Source organism: Lactuca sativa, chromosome 8, assembly GCF_002870075.4.
Source record: "Lactuca sativa cultivar Salinas chromosome 8, Lsat_Salinas_v11, whole genome shotgun sequence".
NCBI classification, from domain to species: domain Eukaryota; kingdom Viridiplantae; phylum Streptophyta; class Magnoliopsida; order Asterales; family Asteraceae; genus Lactuca; species Lactuca sativa.
The window spans coordinates 291885231-291911032 of NC_056630.2; positions in this window are offsets into that span (position 1 = coordinate 291885231).

Consider the following 25802-nt stretch of genomic DNA (forward strand, 5'->3'; position numbering starts at 1 on the left):
AATATCATATAACAAAACCATACGTCGGGTAACTCAAAAGCCAAAATAAAAGTGTCGTATCAAAAACTGTATCAAATCATATCTAAGTATCTGAACAAAACTCCCAGGAATAAAGTTGAAGTTGTGGTGTAAGCGATGCCTTCATCCTGAGCTCTTCCCTTTACTTGCGGGAGTACCTGAAACTGTAAGCACAAAGCTTAGTGAGCTCCCCCAAACTACCACATACCATACGAACATATAAACAACTACTGGGCCCTGCCCATTGCATCGGACCGAAGTCCGGAAACTGCATCGGACCGAAGTCCGGAACTAAACAGGGCCTTGCCCTCTGCATCGGACCGAAGTCCGGAACTAACTACATCGGACCAAAGTCCGGAACTAACTGCATCGAACCGAAGTCCAGAACTAACTTCATTGGACCGAAGTTGTATTTATGTATAGGTGTGGCTACCCTGTTGTGAATGCCTCTTACTATGACTTGACCTTCCATCCAATCAGCTCCAATAAAGACTGCATACTTTACAAGATTCGAAAACCCATCAGGTGCTACAACTGTGATTCCTGCAAGTAAGTTTTTTTTTCACGTGTTGGGGTTTAGGGTTTTTTTTCATGTGTTGGGGTTTAGGGCTTTGAGTGGAGCCCTTACAGAAGCTAAGGACAAATTGTAATGGACAACTCTTGAAGAAGTTAAAAAATTATAATATGTTGTTATAGGCTGCAATAGATGCTGGAGCCCTTATAGAAGCAAAGGACAAACTGGAGAAGTGAGTTGAAGAGCTGACATGGAGATTAGATTTTGAAAAGCATTTGAGGGTATATTTTTTTTACATTTGATGTATCTAAATTAGTTTCTAAATTTTTATTACAACTTCTATTGATTTGTTTTATCTTTCCATTGAACGATTATTTGTATGACATTAAATTTTATGTAATGGATTGTATTTTTTGTATATGATATTTTAGTTTCTATTATGAGATATTAAATAAAAATTTAATTTGAAAATTAGAAAATCTATAAATAATATTTTTTTTAAACATTTAAAATTATGATACGCAAAAATGTGTGTCATCTTCATTTATGACATGGCCTTTCTTGACAGGGGCTTTCTTGATACGCATTGCGTGTCATTAACACGTGCGTCGTAACGTTACGACACACGAATGCGTGTCGTCTTCCTTTATGACAGGGCCTTCCTTGATACGCATTGCGTGTCGTAAACGCGCATCGTAATTGCGCATCGTAAATGAGCGTCGTAAATGCGCGTTGTCTATAGATGACGCGCAAAAGCGCGTCGTCTCTCTTTATGACAGGGCCTTCCTTGACGAGCATTTGCGCGTCGTCTGAGCCTTTTACGACACGCAATGAGCGTCGTAAAATGCTGTTTTTCTAGTAGTGTAAAGTGAAACATGCTGTTGTATGGGTAATTTGGGAGTACTTACTTGAGCTCGGCTGATCGCATGCACCACACCCTTTTCTCTTTTCAAAGTTCTTTTATTTCAAAAAAATTCTTTTTACTTTTCTAAAATTCTTTTCTTTTGAAAAAAACATTTTACCACTTCCTTAGTTTGAGCTTAGACACACCCAAAAGTGTGCCCGAATCCCTCAAACCAAGGCTCTGATACCAACTTGAAACATCCCAAAAATATGACCTAAAAATTTTTGTTTTAAATAATAATAAAAGTCATAACACTGAATATCATATAATAAAACCATACGTCGGGTAACTCAAAAGCCAAAATAAAAGTGTCGTATCAAAAACTATATCAAATCATATCTAAGTATCTAAACAACATCCTAGGAATAAAGCTGAAGCTGTGGTGTGTGCGATGCCATCATCCCGAGTTCTTCCCTTTACTTGCGGGAGTACCTGAAACTGTAAGAACAAAGCTTAGTGAGCTCCCCCAAACTACCACATACCATACGAACATATAAACAACTACTGGGCCCTACCCACTGCATCGGACCGAAGTCCGGAAACTGCATCGGACTGAAGTCCGGAACTAAACAGGGCCTTGCCCTCTGCATCGGACCGAAGTCCAGAACTAACTGCATCGGACCAAAGTCCGGAACTAACTGCATCGGACCGAAATCTGGAACTAACTGCATCGGACCGAAGTCCGGAACTTCTGAACATACATAGCATACACATATCAACTAACATAGCAACATAGACTGCATACTGAGTCGGGTCGTAACCGAAACACATAACACACAAAACCTGTCTGAGCCATGAAGGCATCAAACATACTAACTACTGCATCAGACCGAAGTCTGGAAACTACTGTTAACTAAACGGGTCGGCATTGTGGCCTTAGACCCGTTCCTACTGGAAAGAAACTCACCTCGTATGCTGGCCAGTAAATGAACTGCTCTAGAAACTGTCTGCTGCTGCTCCGGTATCTCCCCGGCTCAAATGACTCTGAAATGGATGCAAGATCTTGTTTCCCTTCTTCTCCTTTGGATCTAGCCTTCCTTTTTTCTTCCAATCTTCACTCTTTACACAAAAATGCCCAAAATCACTCAAGATAGGTTAAGGTGTTGCTATGAAATGTTCTGAGGGTGAGGGAGGCCAGATTGGGCGCATAAGGGGGATTATATAGGGTGCAAAACCCGTGGATCTAGGGTTTCTTCCAGACTGGAAGACTCGCCGAGTCCGGAATATGGACTCGTCGAGTCGCCAACTTAAATGTGCTCGAAATCTCGACTTTACTCGACGAGTCAGGCCACTGACTCGTCGAGTCCCTCTTGCAACTTGAACAAATAATAATAATAAATAACATACCAGAATTGGGCCGTTACAATAAGTATGGTTGAATAAAAGTCTTTGTATCTTTCGTAAAAACCCAGAAAATCTATTATTTTCTGTGAATTGTCTGAAAATGATGTGAAAATCAAGTATAAATGCATGTTTGAATTTCATAGTAGTAACGTATATGATTGCAATTTAATTTCTTTGTATTGTATGTAATTGATTATCGTTTAATAGTATTTCCCCAGAAAACCCGATATTTTCTGATTTATAACAAAGTCGAGGTTCTTGTATCCTTAAATTAAGTTGTTTCGTATTGACACAATTAAAGAATTAATCTTTAATATATTAAAGTGGTGTTGAATCCTTACATGAGCCGTTATAACCATGCATGATAATGACTAAGTCGCCCGTCATGGCATTTTTCCAAATGCGGGTATTGCTCAAGATTTTGTCGCCCTAGACTGGCCTAGTCTAGCTGTAGCGAACAGCTAAGGTTTGGGGGGTCACTATATATAAATCTATACACAAACTTTCGCTTTCCCTCCAGAAAACTCTTGTTATAACTACAGGCTACGATTATACACTTAAAGGTGCCAACCGACAAGTCTCACTAGATTCTCAACCTTTCCCATTCGATGTGTTTTTCCATTTGTTCTTGTTTTACGCGTAGGTTATAGATTTTCCATTCCAACGGTAAGTATACAAATTCATAAACTATGTAGAGGTATATTTACGATCTAGAAAGTATGTGAATTTTCATTCCAAGCCCAATTAACAAGTAAATGGGCCAAAAAGGTCCAATAACATAATAAAAGGCTAATTTAGGCCCAATAGGCATGTAAATGGGCCACAAAGGCCCAATAACCATGTAAACCATAATTTAGGCCCAAATAAAACATGTAAACGGGTTGTAAGGCCCAATAAATATGTCATGGAAAACATTGGGCTCAATATACACATAAATGGGCCCTTTGGGTCCATTGGCCAAATAGTGTGAATATTAGGCCCAATAAATAGTTATCGATGTGTTTCATCCAATTGTGTTTCATTCAATATAATTCAGGCTGATATCAACCTGAATGTCCTCCAAGGGTACTACTGTTGTCTCATCCACCAAACACTTCCTCAACTGAGAAACATGGAAAGTGTTGTGGATCTGGCTGAGCTCTGCCGGAAGATCCAACCGATAAGCAACCCAACCCACCCGGGCCAAAACCATAAAAGGACCGATGAACCTGGGGCCCAGCTTGCCCCTCTTCCGAAACCTGATAACACCCTTCCAGGGTGATACCTTTAGGAGGACCATATCGCCTACCTGGAACTCTTAGTCTGAACGCCTCCTATCGGCGTAACTCTTCTGCCGACTCTGCGCAGTCTGTAGTCTGCTACCAACCTGCTGGATCAACTCTGTCGTCTTGAGCACCACTTCGGTGCTCCCAATGACTCGCTGACCGACCTCGCCCCAACAAATCGGGGTCCTGCACTTCCTTCCATAGAGCATCTCGAAAGGAGGTCGATCAATATTCGCATGCTAACTGTTGTTATACGAAAATTCCGCTAACGGAAGATACGTATCCCAACTGCCACTGAATTCTAGAACACACGCCCGCAGCATGTCCTCGAGAGTCTGAATCGTTCTCTCGCTTTGCCCATCCGTCTGAGGATGGAAAGCGGTGTTAAAATGGAGACGAGTACCCATCTCGTTGTGAAACCGCTTCCAGAATCTGGAAGTAAAACGGGCATCTCGGTCTGACACCACTGAAACAGGCACTCCATGCCGTACCACCACCTCTCTCACATAAATATCGGCTAGCTTCTCGGCCGATATACTCTCCTGGATCGGTATAAAATGAGCAATCTTCGTCAACCGATCCACTATAACCCATATAGAGTCCACTCCATGAGTAGTCCTGGGAAGCTTAGTGATGAAATCCATGATGATATCCTCCCATTTCCACACTGGAATGTCTAGCGGTAGCATCTTGCCGTGGGGCCTCTGGTGCTCTACCTTGACCTTCCTGCAGGTCAGACATCTTTCTACGTACCAGGTGACATCCCGCTTCATGCAGGGCCACCAATAGTCGGGTCGAAGATCTCTATACATCTTCGTTGCCCCGGGATGGATGGAAAATCGAGACTTATGAGCCTCATCCATCAACACTTGTCGTACTCCGCCCCAGTACGGCACCCAAAATCTCCCATGAAGGGTCAACAATCCTCTACTATCATAGTCAAAAGAGGCTACTCGGCCCACGATCCTCTCACACTTCTGCCTCTCCTCCTTGAGGCCCTCTACCCGTGCCTCCTTGATTTGCCCCACCAATGGAGTAATCATAGTAATCTTCAAACAAATGTCTCTGATCGGGGCCGCTACTGCCTTGCGGCTTAGGGCGTCGGCCACTACGTTGGCCTTCCCTGGGTGATAAAGGATCTCACAGTCATAATCCTTCAACACATCTAACCATCGCCTTTGCCTCATGTTCAGATTTGGCTGATCCATGAGGTACCTCAAGCTCTTGTGATCCGTGTAAATGGTACACCCGACCCCATAGAGGTAATGTATCCAAATCTTGAGGGCAAACACCACTGCCCCCAACTCTAAATCATGCGTAGGATAGTTGGCCTTGTGAGGCTTCAACTGTCTCGAGGCGTAAGCTATCACACGGCCTCGTTGCATCAACACTGCTCCCATACGTGTGATCGAGGCATCACAGTAGACTACGAAATCCTCTACACCCTCTGGTAGAGTAAGAATCGGTGCCTCACACAATCTATGCCTGAGGGTCTCAAACGCTACCTGCTGCTCAGGCCCCCAACGAAACGCCACTGACTTCTTGGTCAGTCGGGTGAGCGGTACTGCTATCTTGGAGAAATCCTGGATGAATCTCCTGTAATACCTTGTCAAACCTAGGAAGCTCTGAATCTCGACTGGAGACTTCGGGACCTCCCACTGCATCACGGCCTCTATCTTGGCCGGATCTACCAAAATACCCTTCTGGTTGACAAGGTGACCAAGGAACTGCACCTCGCGCAACCAGAACTCGCACTTGGAGAACTTCGCAAAAAGTCTCTCCCTCCTCAAAACCTCTAGCACCTCTCTCAGGTGCTCCTCATGCTGCTCCTGAGTCTTGGAATACATTAAGATATCATCTATGAATACTATCACAGACCGATCCAACATCGTCCTACACACGCAATTCATGAGGTCCATGAACGCGGTTGGAGCGTTGGTGAGCCCAAACGACATCACCACAAACTCATAATGACCATACCTGGTCCTGAAAGTAGTCTTTTGCACATCCTCGCCTCTGACCCGCATCTGATGATATCCGGAGCGTAAATCGATCTTGGAGAACCAAGACGCTCCCTGAAGCTGATCAAACAAATCATCTATCCTCGGAAGTGGGTAACAGTTCTTCACCGTTACCTTATTCAGCTCCCGGTAATCTATACACATACGGTGCGACCCGTCCTTTTTCTTCACAAACAAAATCGGTGCACCCCAGGGCGAACTGCTCAGCCTAATAAAACCCTTGTCTAGCAGCTCTTGCAGCTGCGTAGAAAACTCCTGCATCTCTGGGGGAGCCAACCGATACGGTGCCTTGGCTATCGGAGCTGCACCAGGGATTAGATCGATCCCGAACTCGACCTGCCTCTCATGTGGTATTCTCGAAAAATCCTCTGGAAATAAATCTGGGTAGTCTCGCACCACCGGAATATCATCAACTATCGTCTTGTCCTTCTCCCGGGCATCTAAAACATAGGCAACATAACCGACGCAACCCTGCTGAAAATAGCGCCTCACTCTCGCCGCTGAACACAGAACTGGTCCGCGTTGTGGCCTCTAGCCCTGAATTACTAACTCTCCCCCATTGGGAATGTGAACCCTCACTAACTGCAGCTCACAATCTATCACCGCCCCATTGGGGCTTAGCCAATCCATGCCTACTATAACCTTATTCCCTCGCAGGGGAATAGGGACCAAGTCCACCGGAAACTGCTCATCGAATAACTGTAGAGAATATCCTCTGTGTACCCTTGCAACCCTAACGGTCCTATCAGCTACTATCTCAACCTCAAGTGGAAAATCTAGCTCCCCTGGAGCTCTACTAGACCTCATGCTAAGCGCAAGAGAGACGAGTGATCCGGTAGCCCCCGAATCAAACAATACTGTAGCTGAAATGTCATTCACTGAGAACGACCCTATACAAAACATATAACCATAAAAAACAATCAATAATAAATGCAGAGATAAAGGAGAAATATATACCCGTCACCACATCAGGAGTCGCTCTCGCCTCCTCTGCTGTCAGCTGGAAAGCTCTACTCTTCGCCACTGACGTCACAGCTCAGCCCTGACGGCCATCTGTAATCCTCAAAGTAGCAGGGGCAGGTGCTGACACCTTCCCTGCAACTGCTAAACTAGGACACTGGGACTTTTTATGTCCCCTCTGATTGCACTGAAAGCAAATCAGATCTAACGCTGCAATGGCGGTGGTTGTGGCTGTACAATCTCTGCACATATGCCTAGTTCGGTCGCACTTATAGCAGCCGGAACTCCCTGCCTTGCACACCCCGTCGTGCAATCTCCCACACTTGCCACATCGACTGTGGCTCTGCTGACTCTTGGATCTGTGATCTGAAACCTTGGGCTTTTTGCCTGAGCCCCCTATACCCGAACCCGCCTCCGGCTTCCTCTTCCTCTCCATCTGAAGGTCAATCTCTCGCTCTCGAGCCCTAGCAATCATGTCATCCAGTGTTTTACAGCTGGACCGACTCACAAACTGGCAGATATCACTCCGCAGCATCTCATGATAATGGTCCTTCTTCATTTCCTCATCAGTTGCGTACTAAGGAACGAGAAGCGCCCTCTCCCTAAACTTGGCGGTAATTTCTGCCACTGTCTCTATAGTCTAGGTCAAATCCTGAAGCTCACGTGCTAACTGATGCACCTCAGTAACCGGTGCGAACTCAGCTCTGAACCTGGTAATAAAGTCTGCCCAGGTCATGGCATCCAAAGCTGCGTCATCCCCGATGGCATGACCAACCTCCTCCCACCAATCCCGTGCCCTATCCTTCAGAAGACAAGACGCCAATCTGACCTTGTCCCCCTCGGGACATCTGCTCGTGCGGAATGCGTTGGCCACATCCGCCAACTATCTGGTACTCGCTATGGGGTCCTGCGCCCCATGGTAATCTGGAGCTCCACATGCCCTAAACTCCCTGAACATAAGCGTGCGCGACCCCATCATGGCCGCCACCTCGGCACGGAAGGTGCCCAACCTCTCATCCAGCAGCTCTAGGATACCCTCCTTGATCGAATCGAAAATCACAGGAGTCTGCTCAAGTATGATATGAGTAATCTCTGAAGAGAGAAACTCCCTGGTCTGCTCATCTAGTTGCTCGCCTCACGTGCCCGATCCCTCTCCGGCACTTGAACTGCCGGCTACCGGCCTAGCTCGTAAAACCACCATTCTGAAAACACATCAAGACAACATCAGAAACACTAATATATCTCGAGGGATCACTACTACTACAGGACTTCCGGTCTCATCTCAGCCTTCCTTGATTCAATTACAGATCTTCTGCTTCCAGTAGTATGGCCCCCTACTACCTTCCACATATATCCGTACTTTCCTCAAGAACTGCTTCGACTCCACAAAACCACTATTGCTGCTGCTGATCTTTACTACTCTCATCCTACGCTTGCCCTAGGGAAATCTCTGACTCAACCCTACCATTCATCAACTGCTGAAGGCCTCCTTGTGGTGCCAATTAGTCATTACCTGAATACCATCACATGTGGCGAGGATCAGATAATCCTTCGAATAAAGAGCTCGTCCCCACAACGGTTAGACTCAAACAAGAGCTGCGCAGCAGGGCCAAATCCAACACTCTGAGATTATTCAACTATGTTCACATGTGATGTGGCGTATTCACCTAACGGCTAACTCCCATCACTCAGAGTCCCACAAAGCACAAAGCAAGTAGCATTCGGACACGGAAACTACTCAAGCAGTTTTGTCCTTATAATGAGAAACTGTACTAGCATACAATGCTAAGCTCATGCTATCAGGCATAACCTAAACAGGCTATCCTACTGCTGACTACTCAATGAGTATATCCGAAAATTCGGATATCCGAATTTCGGATAGTTGATTTTTGGTATCCGATTCCGTATCCGAAATTTCGGATATCCGAAATTTCGGATACGGAATCGGATACCAAATCGGATATCCGAAAAATTGAAATTTTCTTAAAATTTGAAAAACATATGAAGTTTTTAAGTTAAAAATACATATTTTTAAATTAGAAAGGCATATGAAGTAATATAGGTATTTAATTAAGGGTGTTATCAATATGTTTTAGTTACTAAAATTCATATCATAAGACATATGCGACTAAAATAACAAATAATGTATAAAATAAAACCAAAATTTTCGGATATCGGATATCCGAATTATCCGAAAAATCTGAAAAGCATTATCCAATTCCGATTCCGAAAAATTGGATATCCGAAATTTCGAATATCCGAAATTTCGGATATCCGATTTTTCGGATAATTCGGATTTGGAATTTCGGAATTTCGGATTGGAATTTCGGATACGGATATTTTTGAACACCCCTACTACTCATTGCTAGCATGTAATTCTTATAAAGTTGAAACACATAAAGCAGGCACATAAGGCATCCTCCTAGATCCTTAGTCCTATACTAGCATGTTGTTCTACTGAAACTGAAACGGGAACTCAAACGGAACACTACAAGAAAACAACCCTTTAATGACGCGCAAACAATGACACTCGTTGATAGACGACGCGCATTTGTAAGTGCCCTAAAAGATAATGTCAGTTTTGCAAAATTTGAAGGATAGAGGGCACGCATTTGTGCGCGCCCTAAAATTAGTGTCAGAAAAGAAAAAAAAAAAGAAATGTGGAGGGCGCCTTTCATAAAATGTGCGTCGTGTAAATGTGTCGCTTTATAATTTTTAAGTGAAACATGCGTTTTAGGCGGGAAATGAAATCAACGAAAATTACCCCCGCCTATTGAATCCCAAAAATTAATCCCCCCGCCTCTTCTACTTATCAAGAAAAGGCCCCAGGTCCCTTATCTTCATCTTCAGTATCATCAAACATATCGTTCATCCTCTGCATTATTTCCATTGTTCTTCCCTCTCCTCATTCATCAATACCCAAAAAACCCTAATATCATAACCACTCCTATTTTCTTGCACAACAAAATCCTAAAACATCACCAAATACTAAATTCCACAAAATCATTGTGACCATTTTAGCTAGGGATTTTTTCAAGAACGAAAACACTCTCGCATCTCTCTTAGCTCTGAAACAATGGACGATTAACCTTGCTTCGCCTTTGGTCACTTCTCCTCCGGCGACGTCAGGCCTTCCTCGTTACAAATCGACCAACGATATCATGGTGAAGCTTGGCTGCCAAGCTGTGACCTTACGCTGAGGTAGAAGACTTCACGGTAGGTTTTCCTCTGGCGTTTTCCCCAAACCTAACTTTCCAGTCTTTCATCCCCTTTTACTCCACCGATCGATCGATTGGCAATGATTCTTGACTCTTACGACCCTATGACCCTCTTCTTCCTCACGTCGTATTCTATCCTATCGTTCTTGCTTTTCATCTCCTTCTCACTATAAATAATTGCAGGTTCTATCTAAGAAATCAATTTTATGGGGTATTAGGGTTGGAATTTTCTAATTTAATGGTTTTTTGTTTTCAAAATTAGGATTAATAGATGCTGGTGGTTTGGTCGCATGCGTTCTTCACTGTGGGATAGAGATCCTCTCCTATTGTTTCTGCTAAGGTACATTTCATTGATTTCTTGATCATATGTCTAATTCAATATCTCTCACCTCTGTGTCTCCGTGTTTGCAATTGCAGGTAAACAAAGGGTCTGTTCCCCCATCGTTCACACTTAAAGATCAAGACTGTAAAGTCCGATAAAAACCCCTCTCAATCGGATTCACGCTATTGTTTTAGCTAGCAACAATACAAACGGCAGCAGCAACAACAACAACTCCAATGGCGTTCTTCATTACAATCCAATAAAAAAAGTGTGATTTCGGGGGTTATGAACACACAAGCTCAAAAACCCCTCTCAATCCGCCATCTGTTGACCAAAAACGAGCACCAAGCTCGCCACTCGCCACCTCTCTTCCAATTTCTACGTGAATGTCGGGATTCGTATCCCACTCTGCAATAACTTCTACTCGCACTCTCTGTTCTTCTTTGAGGAGTTTCAGTTTCGTTTGCTTTCTCTCTATCCAGTTCGTTCATCATCCTGGCATTATCATCGCTTCTAACATATCGGATTTCATGCCGCGTAACCAGGTATTTCATCAATAACACCTCTGTTTACTTAGCTTTTCGTTACTAATTGGTTTTATTTTTATATTCAAGGGTGGGCAAGGGCTTATGAGAAAATTTATTGGGCTTTAATCGATTAATCATATATGAGAAGTATGTTTCGTATTGTTTTTACTCGAAGATTGGGCTGTTGTCTGTACAATGTGATGTAATTTGGCTTCATCGCTACTAATAATTGGCTAAGTTTGATTTTGTCCAGAAAAGAGGTGGTCGACCAGACCAGAGGTGGATTCAGAAGCCAAGCATAAGCAAAACAGATGAAACGTTTGATGCTGCAGAAGTTAAGTCTGCAGCTTCTACTGAGGTTATCACAAATGGAGTTAATAGCCTTGCTATTGCTGAAAACAGTGCACGGTCCTCTGTTCCTGTGCCACAGTTTGGGGGTATCACCGTGAATGATGTAGCAGTAGCACCTCCTCATGGTCAAAGCAATGGACAGTCGTCCCATGTTTCAGTTGGATGTTCTCCAGTAATAAATGCCAACTCTTTACATGGTAAAAAATGCGTCTACCAACCAAAGTCTTATGGGACAGTTTCTGGTGATGCTACAAAAGAAACTACCAGACAGGAAACTATAGCTCAAACTGCTGCTTTGAGCCGTTTGTTCAACAAAGATTTGTTGGAGAATTTTAATGTAGACAACTCGACTTACTCCACTGCCAAAATCAGAGCAACATTCTATCCCAAATTTGAAAATGAGAAGTATGATCAAGAGGCAAGGAAATTCCCTTGTTCATTTCATTGTTGTTATGATGTTTGGGGGTCTATAAACATTACCTCTTTGTATTTCTTGTATTTCATTGATGTCCCTATAATCTCCGATGTTCCTTTATCATACTTGTATGGCTGATAATGCTCATTGGTATCTTCTGATTGACTTCCATGGTGTTATTAGGTTTCACTCAAACACTTTGGATCTCTTTTTATGTATGCTGGCCATGAGGGTGGAGCCTATCCAAAGAACAGCTTTGGGAATGTGTATGTTGAGACCCCCTTTCTCTTTTTTCTTGTTTTTATATTAATTGCATCTTCAATCCAATTACTAGACTCTTTGTATGTCATGTAGTTATACTGCAGTTGGAGTTTTTCTTCTTGGAAGAATATTTCTTTGATTACAGGTATAATTTATAATATGCATATCATATTTATTTTATATAATAAACCTTTATTCTTTAATTTCTTATAAATTTGTTGTATTGCATAAACTTCAGCCATGATCACTGTTCAGAACCTCAATCAAGAAACCTTCAAGATAGATTGAATGTGCAATTTGCTGGCTCTATTTCAAGTTCTGGAGAAGCTAATTTAGAGTATGATAACTATGCAACTCCAACTGCAACTGCAAATTCTACATACCTGAACAATGACCCATATGGATATGGAAACATAGGATATTAAGGTTACTCTAGTAGTAGCTATCAGCAACAACAGCCAAATCAATCATACCCTCAACAGGTTATGTTCATCAATATCCAAACTACACTATATATTCTAATCTTGCTTACACTGCTCAAAATCATACTCCTCTGGCATCTGTACAAAATCAACAAGATTATAATAAACAAAACTTTAAAAATATTAAAAAAAAAAAAAGATTATTCAAACAAAATGTGAAAGACCCCAACTTTCGTATTTATGAAAGACCCAAACTTTCATATTATTTCAACATTATTCTTAAGTTACTTCCTCAAAACATGCTACATGCATATTTATAAAACAATATTTTATATTGATAAAGTAATTACAAAGATTGGATACAAACCGACTAAGTTTTATTACATTTCATATCTACCCAGGAATCTATTATTCATATACATACTTGAACATTAGAATACAGAGAAATGGTATTAACTATTCTAAATCTTTCAGCAGTATAAAACTAAATTGGATACTCATCACCTGCAAATGTTAAACATTGAGAGGGATAAGCGATAACACTTAGTGAATTCAATAAATAGATACAATATAATCTTATGCCTTATATATACCAATATGACAGAAGCAAAAGGGAACAAGAACAACAATAGCATATGCGTATCATATGTCACGCTTTCAATATCAACTCAAGATTTGATTCAAAGATTTACGATCAATGAGACATAACAGTTTCACTACTTGATATACATCAATAAAGCTTTTGGCCCAAACGGCACAGAAGATATACAACTTTGGATTAACATTTTGGTAGATTTCAGGCTTAAAGCCCTGTCTAACCATTTGCCAATACCATAGAATAGAGTTCATTCTCTTACGGAGTCATGCTCTACATGGTCAGAGGCTACATACCAGTCCTATCTAACCTTCTGCCAATGCCATAGAATAGAAGTCATTCTCTTACGAGACATGTTCTACATGGCCAGAGGCTACATACCAGTACCACCATGAATCTAAGTCCTTTTACTGATCACATGGTCAAAGGTATAACTTTGCTATTAAAAATAGCGAATAAAAATAACCCGGGAAAATAACCCGGAATAATAACACTGAAAAGCACATAGCACATATAACACATAACATACAATTGTTCCTATATATTGAACTCACCTTAAAATAATCGAGGGTTAAAATAGTAATTTGAGCAGCATATCGGCTCCAAATATGGCTTTATTTGTTGAAAACCGGGAGAATTAGCTAAAACCCGGACTCTAAAAAGGTAGAGCTTCAAAACCGAAAAGATAAATTTTTTCGGGTTTCACGACACTTCGGGGCGTGTTTCGGGTGTTAAAATTGACACCGAGGCTTCGGGGGATGTCAAAATAGTCAAAATATGGAAAAGGGGGCCAAAAATGGCAATTTTCTAAAATTCCTCGGCAAGGCTCGCATGCCTTGTATTTATAGGGAGGAGATGCAAGGGTTCGCTGATCAGAAGGAGGAGTCAGCGAGACAGATGGCAGCTCGCGAGAAGACCAGATGGCGCGCATGCGAGGGCTCCAGGTGGCTTGCTTCGGACGCAACAGGCGTCTTCGGATGCAAGGAGTCACCGGGTGACTAAGCAGCTTCGGACGACTCATCGCGACACGCGTCGGATCCGGGCGAGGGTGAGTCACGACGTCGGAAACGAGGTGGACACGGCATCGGACCAATCAGAAGGTGCCAGCGAGGCTGCGGTCCAATCAGAAGCAAACACCTGTCCGACACGTGGAAGCCTCGCATACGAGGGTGACGTGGCATTTCACTATTCATACGAATTTTCTCGAAAAATGTGCAAAAACTTCTAAAATCCATAACTTTCACATACGAGCTCCGTTTTTTTACGTTCTTTATATACACGCGTAGCTAAAATTATGCTCTACAACTTTCGTTTAGACTTCGTCGGCTAATTTTGACTTTAATTTTTATATTATTATTTTTAACAGACCGGGACAGGATAATCCGTTAAAATTTCATAACTTCTTCATCCGACGTCCGTTTTCGTCAGACTTTTTACGTTTGCACTACTAATGACGATACCTTCAATTCTCATTTAGGTTGTGTTGGCTAAAAATCACTCGATCGAAAATTCGAGTTTTTAGTTGTCTACTGCTAAGCTGAAACTTCGAAAAATCATAACTTCCTCATACGAAGTCAGATTTTGGCGTTCTTTTTATCGAAATTCTTGGTTTAACGAATACTATAACTTTCATTTAGATTACTAAGGCTAAAAAGTAGTTTATCAAAAACTCACTTTTTACGTCATTCGGCGCCGTGCCGGTTTTGTCGCGCATCTTCGATTAGTCATAACTTCTTCGTTATAACTCGGATTTTGACGAGGTTTTCGCCTACGTGTTTCTAACGATATTATCTACAAATTTCAATAACAAAATTTCACTTATTTCAAATTTTATATTTTCGCTATATTTCACTATTTGGCTTTTAATTGGAATCTCATAAGACTTCCAATATTTTATGAGTGATTCTAAACATAGGTTTACTTCATTTCTAGTAAAAACCATCCGTTAGAACTCAACACTCAATTTCACATAATATTATTCTCTTTTATAATTTACAATACACAATTTCAAAACGTGTATGTTACAAATACCTCCTCCTTTTTAGGATTTTGTCCTCGAAATCATAATGATTAAAATAAATGAGGATATTTCACTCTTATCTCATTCTTATTTTCCCCAAGTATAATTTGGGCCTCGTTGGTGTTTCTACTTGAAAATCACCAACTCTACTTCTTTATTATGTAGATTAGTCGTTCATTCGTTTACGGTCTTTTCAGGGTTTTCTACATATCTTAACTTATTATCCAATATCTCTTAGGATAACGGAATCATTTCATCATATACGCTTAAGCATTTGCACAGATAATTCACATGAAACACTTCATGAATATCTGTCAAATCTTCAGGCAATTCCAAGTAGTATGCTTGCTTACCAACCGTTCTTTCTTCCAAAGTAGTATAACGCCTTTTCATGAAATACCTTCAGTATTACTATATCATCCACCCGGAATTCTACGGGTCGTCTCCTCTTTTCTGCATAGGACATTTGTTGATCCTGGGCCGCTTTTATTCTTTCTCGGAAAATTTGTATCTTGTCAGTGATGTCTTGAATCATTTTAGATCCTCCAAAGATCTTCTATCCTATGTCACGCCAACATATTTGAGTATGACATTTACGCTCATACAGTACTTTATATACCTTCAGTATATTTTCTACTATTTGGATTGCTCTCTTCTTTTGATCATTTGTCTGAGGATGATAAGTTGTACTAAGAGCAACTCGAGATCCTAACTCATGCTTCATTCTCACCCAAAAGTGACAAGTGAAACGAGTATCACAATCGGAAATAATCTTTAGTGGCGCACCATGTCTCGCCACAATTTCGTCTAAGTAAACTTATGCTTATTTCTCCATTAGAATCGTTGTACGTATGGCGAGTAAATATGCACTCGTAGTCAGCTTGTCGACAATTATCAATTTTCTTCTCCTCTTTCAAGGTATTAACTGTATAAGCCGGATAAGTAGAATATCCCTTCGACATAATTTACGAGTTTTTTTAAGAAAGAAATTTATTATTTTCACCGTAGACATAAATAGAATCTTCCCTTTCGATAAGGATGCATATCATCTCTTTGTAACATAAGAGCTCTGCGTAGTTCTTTAATAACCAATCCATGTCGAGAATAATATCAAAAATGGGAATTAGGTTAGCAGGTAGATTATAACTTTCAATTCCTATAACACTAACCCTATAGGCTTTATCAGCAAGTAATGATATATTTCCTATGTTATCTATATGAAATGATTGGACAATTGCGTAACAAGCAATTTGAAAAGAATATGCGAATTTATAAGGCACGAAAGAATCTGAGGTATTGAAATCAAATAAGATGTGAGTAAATCTAGAGTTTACGAGAAAATTACTAGTCACAACATTCGAGTTTTTAACTTACTTCCTTTGTGGTAATCTAAAATGTACGATATTTTAACTTTTAGTTTGCCAAACGATTGTCAAACTCTTCAAACTTGTTAATTACTAGCGGTGCTCAAACCTGCACCCGCTCATCATTCTCTATTGGGCTTTCGATCCTAATCTTTGAGTTAAAACTCAATTTTCATTGCAGACTCCTGCTCCTTCTTGGTTTATAGACTAAACCCATGATAAGGTCTTTACTTTTGCTATAACAGCAACTCGAATGGTTTTATTCTTATGACATTTGTATTTATAACACACAAGACACATAACGAACCAAACTCTTGTATTAGAATCAGATCAAATAAATCAAGCTGATGGAATAAAGAAAATGAAAAGAGTTTGATCAACACGTAGATGCTTTGGAACAGAAAGAATAGCACCACGTATCTCTAATTCGTGCTTTCGGACCTACACATCTTTTAGCTTTTGCACCTCCTCCTTTTTAGTTGGAGTACTCTTTGATTGTTGAACGGAAACTTGACTCCCCGCCATTTGACTAGTAAGAGTAGGGCAGAAACATTTCTTGTGGCCAGTAACACCACATAGCAAGTCATATCTCTGGCAAATGATTGCTCAATTCTTTAATGAAGATCGTTATATTTCTATCGACTACCTTGACCATTTACTTCTTCAGTATTCCTACTAAAGTTTCGTCACTATATGAGACATGGTTCTCTGAACCAATCAACTCCTTTCGCGGATTTATACTAATCGGACTCAATTCTTTATGACATTAAGATTTGAACGATAATTATCTTCTTAGTCATTACCGAAACGAAGGTAACGACACACATGAATAAAACAAAATCATTTACTAGCTTCTTGGTAACCTTGTGACTTTTCCTGATCCAAGTGTGAGTCCTGTGCTTCCAGTAGTATAGGCCTCTACTACTATTCACACCTACTCATACTCGTCCCAAGTATTGTCTCGCAGTTCCCAAGTCACCATTCAAAAGTTTTCACAAAGCAACTTATCACACATGAATGTGTTCAAACAAATAAATACAACAGTTTCTGTTAGACTCAACTAGGGTTTTCACGTTTCTATCAAACATATATTGGATTACCTATACTTGCCTTCTAGGATTCTTCTCATGCATATGGTCGCTTTAATATATCCTAATACTTTTCCATAGGTCGATAGAAATTTTACTTCCATTTCTTCATATAAATTCTTTCTCGAGTAGTGTCTACTCTACAAGACACACTATTCCAAAATTTACTCTAGCAGCATGGAGACAAATGGTCTTCTACTACCTGCATCATCTTTTAACTCATGCAATCCATCATGCACATTTGTTGATTTCATTATTCTTCCTTGAAATCGTGATTCTTATATCTGAGTAAGCCTAAGTCTACTTCATAGGAGTCTATCCTAAGAAGTCTGCATCTTAGCTGCATCTCAGCAAGCTCTACTAGCTTCAACTTGGTTCTCTGTCATTCCTGACTACAACATCTCTTCTCATACGATACTATGGGTGTATTTCTTCTTCAATTAAGCATTCTACCTTACTTAAACAAGTAAGTTGCTTAACCATTTACCATTAAATGACTTGATTCACCATCCCAATCTTGTATGTTAAAGTCGGCTTAACACATAATGTAACTTCTATAAGGATGGGATAGAAGTCAATCATCACTTAGTATTATTAAATACTGAGTCTGAACATCTTTTATAGGGTTACTACTCGAACTACTTACTACATCACAAAGTCTTGGCCTATTAAGTCTGAAAAACTTCATCAGCCTTTCCTTTGATCTTCATTTAATTCTTCTAATCTTGTACCACATCAATTGAGATACTATTGAAGTATTGACCGCCATCTTCGGTTCTTCTGACTCTCTAAACAATCACTGTTTCAATCTAAACAGTGCTGGAAACAACTTTGTGGATTTGCACCAACACACTTGTCTTGCCCAAACGTGTTTCAAACGCACATCTTTCTTCCAAAGATGTTATTATATATAAAACATACTTTAAATGTATATTACCACTCTATTGGCATTAATACACTTATTACGATAATAATTCATATTTATTATTTTATGATATCTCGCAATCGTTTATTTATAAAATTATCGATGTCAACTATCATAAGTCTCTTTATCACTTCAAAAAATTCTATTACGAAAGTTCTTAGAATTCTGAACATAAAATTTTCTAAACCATGGTCGGCAACAGACCTTAAGCTTTCTCAAATAATACCAATTATAGATAAGCACCTTAAGTCATGCTATATTCATTTATCATTTAGCACGTATTAGAATATAAGGCATATCTCCTCTTAATATTCTAGTGCTTGATTCCATTAGGTATGCAACCTAAAATACACCAGATACATATCGTATCATCTTCACTTAACAATTCTTGTTTAAGTTTAGAAATTCTCAAAATTTCTAGTTCACTTAAACTAATTTTCTTAAAATTCTGAAGTAACTTAATATCTTAGAATACTAGGGTTTATCACTACCCAATCCCACACTTAAGTATTTCCTATGGTTTGTATCCATATACTTATTATGAATCAACTCATATATTGAGCTTCCAACAGTTTAAGTCTAAATACCAATCCGTGATATTTAGTTCACTTAAACTACTGCTCTGATACCATGATTGAAAGACCCCAACTTTCGTATTTATGAAAGACCCAAACTTTCATTTTTTTCAACATTATTCTTAAGTTACTTCCTCAAAACATGCTACATGCATATATATAAAACAATATTTTATATTGATAAAGTAATTACAAAGATTGGATACAAACCGACTAAGTTTTATTACATTTCATATCTACCCAGGAATCTATTATTCATATACATACTTGAACATTAGAATACAGAGAAATGGTATTAACTATTCTAAATCTTTCAGCAGTATAAAACTAAATTGGATACTCATCACCTGCAAATGTTAAACATTGAGAGGGATAAGCGATAACGCTTAGTGAATTCAATAAATAGATACAATATAATCTTATGCCTTATATATACCAATATGACAGAAGCAAAAGGGAACAAGAACAACAATAGCATATGCGTATCATATGTCACGCTTTCAATATCAACTCAAGATTTGATTCAAAGATTTACGATCAATGAGACATAACAATTTCCATGCTTGATATGCATGAATAAAGCTTTTGGCCCAAACGGCACAGAAGATATACAACTTCGGATTAACATTTTGGTAGATTTCAGGCTTAAAGCCCTGTCTAACCATTTGCCAATACCATAGATTAGAGTTCATTCTCTTACGGAGTCATGCTCTACATGGTCAGAGGCTACATACCAGTCCTATCTAACCTTCTGCCAATGCCATAGAATAGAAGTCATTCTCTTACGAGACATGTTCTACATGGCCAGAGGCTACATACCAGTACCACTATGAATCTAAGTCCTTTTACTGATCACATGGTCAAAGGTATAACTTTGCTATTAAAAATAGCGAATAAAAATAACCCGGGAAAATAACCCGGAATAATAACACTGAAAAGCACATAGCACATATAACACATAACATACAATTGTTCCTATATATTGAACTCACCTTAAAATAATCGGGGGTTAAAATAGTAATTTGAGCAGCATATCGGCTCCAAATATGGCTTTATTTGTTGAAAACCGGGAGAATTAGCTAAAAACCGGACTCTAAAAAGGTAGAGCTTCAAAACCGAAAAGAAAAATTTTTCGGGCTTCAAGACACTTCAGGGCGTGTTTCGGGTGTTAAAATTGACACCGGGGCTTCGGGGGATGTCAAAATAGTCAAAATATGGAAAAGGGGGCCAAAAATGGCAATTTTCTAAAATTCCTCGGCAAGGCTCGCAGGCCTTGTATTTATAGGGAGGAGTTGCGAGGGTTCGCTGATCAGAAGGAGGAGTCAGCGAGACAGATGGCAGCTCGCGAGAAGACCAGATGGCGCGCATGCGAGGGCTCCAGGTGGCTCGCTTCGGACGCAACAGGCGTCTTCGGATGCGAGGAGGCACCGGGTGACTAAGCAGCTTCGGACGACTCATCGCGACACGCGTCGGATCTGGGCGAGGGTGAGTCACGACGTCGGAAACGAGGCGGACACGGCATCGGACCAATTAGAAGGTGCCAGCGAGGCTGCGGTCCAATCAGAAGCAAACACCTGTCCGACACGTGGAAGCCTCGCATACGAGGGTGACGTGGCATTTCACTATTCATACGAATTTTCTCGAAATATGTGCAAAAACTTCTAAAATCCATAACTTTCACATACGGGCTCCGTTTTTTTACGTTCTTTATATGCACGCGTAGCTAAAATTATGCTCTACAACTTTCGTTTAGACTTCGTCGGCTAATTTTGACTTTAATTTTTATATTATTATTTTTAACAGACCGGGACAAGATAATCCGTTAAAATTTCATAACTTCTTCATCCGACGTCCGTTTTCGTCAGACTTTTTACCGTTGCACTACTAATGACGAGACCTTCAATTCTCGTTTAGGTTGTGTCGGCTAAAAATCACTCGATCGAAAATTCGAGTTTTTAGTTGTCTACTGCTAAGCTGAAACTTCGAAAAATCATAACTTCCTCATACGAAGTCAGATTTTGGCGTTCTTTTTATCGAACTTCTCGGTTTAACGAATACTATAACTTTCATTTAGATTACTAAGGCTAAAAAGTAGTTTATCAAAAACTCACTTTTTACGTCATTCGGCGTCGTGTCGGTTTTGTCGCGGATCTTCGATTAGTCATAACTTCTTCGTTATAACTCGGATTTTGACGAGGTTTTCGCCTACGTGTTTCTAACGATATTATCTACAAATTTCAATAACAAAATTTTACTTATTTCAAATTTTATATTTTCACTATATTTCACTATTTGGCTTTTAATTGGAATCTCATAAGACTTCCAATATTTTATGAGTGATTCTAAACATAGTTTTACTTCATTTCTAGTAAAAACCATCCGTTAGAAGTCAACACTCAATTTCACATAATATTATTCTCTTTTATAATTTACAATACACGATTTCAAAACGTGTATGTTACAAAATGTTAAAAAAAATAAACGAATAAAAGGTCAAAAAGAAAATATTATATATAATTTATAATATTTTATATAACATAATTTTTATAAATAGTCTTATTAAATAGATTTAAAAATAGTAATAATCTATATATTATTCTACGAATTAGTTGATTGAAGGCATATGAAAAGTTAATTTAACTACCATTAACAAAGTGTTTGGAAGCGTTGTGATAATAATTTTTATGGTAGTTAACAAAACTTATTGAAATTAATCATTTTGTGACGTTTTAGCCTCAAACTAATCATATTTAAAGCAACAACTAAAATTTTGTAGTAAAAATGTTGATTATTGAAAATAAACTATAACATCCCTAATAAAGGTAACAATCTCAACATAATTTACATGTGCTCCTGGCACAGAAAACGTAGATGAGTAGTGCTGCAGGTAAGGCTCCTACACCAGGTCAAGTGCACCCAATCTAAAAGTGCTCCTGGGACAGAAAACGTATATTCTACAAGTGCACCCAATCTGGTGTCTTCCTGTTACTTTCCCTGTTATTGACAATGGTTATTCTACTTCAAATTTAATCTCGTTGTAGCTTCTATGTTAAGAATTAGATGCCTATATATTGTTTCATATACTTCCTTATTGACATCTGGTTCTTCTTTCTGATGCGTGTTGACGTAGGTTAGTGACTCTTATGAGCAGGCTCTGATGAACGGCCGCAAGCTTATTGAGCAAGAAATGGAATGGTTTACGATTTGTGAAAAGGAGACAAAGACAAAAGCTTTCTCCAAAGAAGGCCTAGGACAACAACCTAAAATGGTATCTATTACTTTGCTTTTTTGCATATGATACATGGAAATAACCTTCAGTCACTTTATAGTTGAATAACACACATAACTGGATTGTAACATAAAATCTTGTAAATTAACAGGAAGAAATGATTGTGAATCTAGATTGTAACATAAAATCTTGTAAATTAACTTTCTTTTTTTGTTTCTTGGTTTTGGGGTTTAGTTGAATAACACACATTACTGGAAGCACTTGCAAACTTGTCTTGTGAAAAACTGATGATTGTAGTAACTTATCAAAAAGATTCAAGGTTTGTATTTGATTGGTTTAACTTTGTGGATTTGTTTCAAGAATGTGATGATAATTTTTTTGTTAATTTTGCAGACTCTTAAACAATATGAATTGGCAAAATTAACTCCCATTGAAGCCGGTTGTTGCAGACCACCATCTGTGTATGTTGGCCAAAGTTCCAAATACAACACCAAATTATTAATAAAAACAGTCAAAAGGGTCATCCAACTCTCCATTTCGTGTTAGTTCCACCAAATCCGGCGAAAATGAAAAAAATACCCCTGAACTTTTGATCAGTTCCACGACATTTTGATCAGAAATCTGTTCAAAATGGTCAAAATGATGAAAATACCCCTGAAATTTAGATTAACTTTACTTGGTTGTTTTACCAATTTGAAATCGAGGTGAAGTGTGTAATGGTCATTTTACCATTTTTCAATGGCATTTTGTCTAAAATCCATCGAAAATGGCAAAAATGACGAACATACCCCTGAACTTTAGATTAACTTTACTTAATGATTTTTACAATTTGAAATCAAACTATAGGCATAAGGGTTATTTTACCATTTTCCAGCACCATTGTCAGAAATCTGTCAAAAATGACAAAGATACCCTTGATATTCATTTTAATTTCACTTGATCTAATTACAATTTGAAAATCAAATTGAAGGGCGTAATGGTTATTTTACAATGCACCTGCCATTTTGGTCAGATTTGGTGAGAATAGATACAATTTCGGAAGTTTAATGAAACCCCCTTGACACTTCACAAGGTTGGACAAAACTTTTAAAGATACATTCTTAATGATTATGATACAAAGGGTATCCATGTCTTTTACACATGACTGTTTGAATGAAAATCCGTTCATGTTGAGTGTTGACTAGTCAAAATGTTGTACTTATGTATAGGTGTGGCTACCCTGTTGTGAATGCCTCTTACTATGACTTGACCTTCCATCCAATCAGCTCCAATAAAGACTGCATACTTTACAAGATTCGAAAACCCATCAGGTGCTACAACTGTGATTCCTGCAAGTAAGTTTTTTTTTCATGTGTTGGGGTTTAGGGTTTTTTTCATGTGTTGGGGTTTGGGGCTTTGAGTGGAGCCCTTACAGAAGCTAAGGACAAATTGTAATGGACAACTCTTGAAGAAGTTAAAAAATTATAATATGTTGTTATAGGCTGCAATAGATGCTGGAGAAGTGAGTTGAAGAGCTGACATGGAGATTAAATTTTGAAAAGCATTTGAGGGTATATTTTTTTTATATTTGTTGTATCTAAATTAGTTTGTAAATTTTTGTTACAACTTCTATTGATTTGTTTTATCTTTCCATTGAACGATTATTTGTATGACATTAAATTTTATGTAATGGATTGTATTTTTTGTATATGATATTTTAGTTTCTATTATGAGATATTAAATAAAAATTTAACTTGAAAATTAGAAAATCTATAAATAATATTTTTTTAAAACATTTAAAATTATGATACGCAAAAATGTGTGTCATCTTCATTTATGACATGGCCTTTCTTGACAGGGGCTTTCTTGATACGCATTGCGTGTCATTAACACGTGCGTCGTAACGTTACGACACACGAATGCGTGTCGTCTTCCTTTATGACAGGGCCTTCCTTGATACGCATTGCATGTCGTAAACGCGCATCGTAATTGCGCGTCGTAAATGTGCGTTGTCTATAGATGACGCGCAAAAGCGCGTCGCCTCTCTTTATGACAGGGCCTTCCTTGACGAGCATTTGCGCGTCGTCTGAGCCTTTTACGACACGCAATGAGCGTCGTAAAATGTTGTTTTTCTAGTAGTGTAAAGTGAAACATGCTGTTGTATGGGTAATTTGGGAGTACTTACTTGAGCTCGGCTGATCGCATGCACCACACCCTTTTCTCTTTTCAAAGTTCTTTTATTTCAAAAAAATTCTTTTTACTTTTCTAAAACTCTTTTCTTTTGAAAAAAACATTTTACCACTTCCTTAGTTTGAGCTTAGACACACCCAAAAGTGTGCCCGAATCCCTCAAACCAAGGCTCTGATACCAACTTGAAACATCCCAAAAATATGACCTAAAATTTTTTGTTTTAAATAATAATAAAAGTCATAACGCTGAATATCATATAATAAAACCATACGTCGGGTAACTCAAAAGCCAAAATAAAAGTGTCGTATCAAAAACTATATCAAATCATATCTAAGTATCTGAACAAACATCCTAGGAATAAAGCTGAAGCTGTGGTGTGTGCGATGCCATCATCCCGAGCTCTTCCCTTTACTTGCGGGAGTACCTGAAACCAAAACTGAAACTGTAAGAACAAAGCTTAGTGAGCTCCCCCAAACTACCACATACCATACGAACATATAAACAACTACTGGGCCCTACCCACTGCATCGGACCGAAGTCCGGAAACTGCATCGGACTGAAGTCCGGAACTAAACAGGGCCTTGCCCTCTGCATCGGACCGAAGTCCAGAACTAACTGCATCGGACCAAAGTCCGGAACTAACTGCATCAGACCGAAATCCGGAACTAACTGCATCGGACCGAAGTCCGGAACTTTTGAACATACATAGCATACACATATCAACTAACATAGCAACATAGACTGCATACTGAGTCGGGTCGTAACCGAAACACATAACACACAAAACCTGTCTGAGCCACGAAGGCATCAAACATACTAACTACTGCATCAGACCGAAGTCCGGAAACTACTGTTAACTAAACGGGTCGGCATTGTGGCCTTAGACCCGTTCCTACTGGAAAGAAACTCACCTCGTACGCTGGCCAGTAAATGAACTACTCTGGAAACTGTCTGCTGCTGCTCCGGTATCTCCCCGGCTCAAATGACTCTGAAATGGATGCAAGATCTTATTTCCCTTCTTCTCCTTTGGATCTAGCCTTCCTCTCCTCTTCCAATCTTCACTCTTTACACAAAAATGCCCAAAATCACTCAAGATAGGTTAAGGTGTTGCTATGAAACGTTCTGAGGGTGAGGGAGGCCAGATTGGGCGCATAAGGGGGATTATATAGGGTGCAAAACCCTTGGATCTAGGGTTTCTTCCAGACTGGCAGACTCGTCGAGTCTGGAATATGGACTCGCCGAGTCGCCAACTTAAATGTGCTCGAAATCCTGACTTTACTCGACGAGTCAGGCCA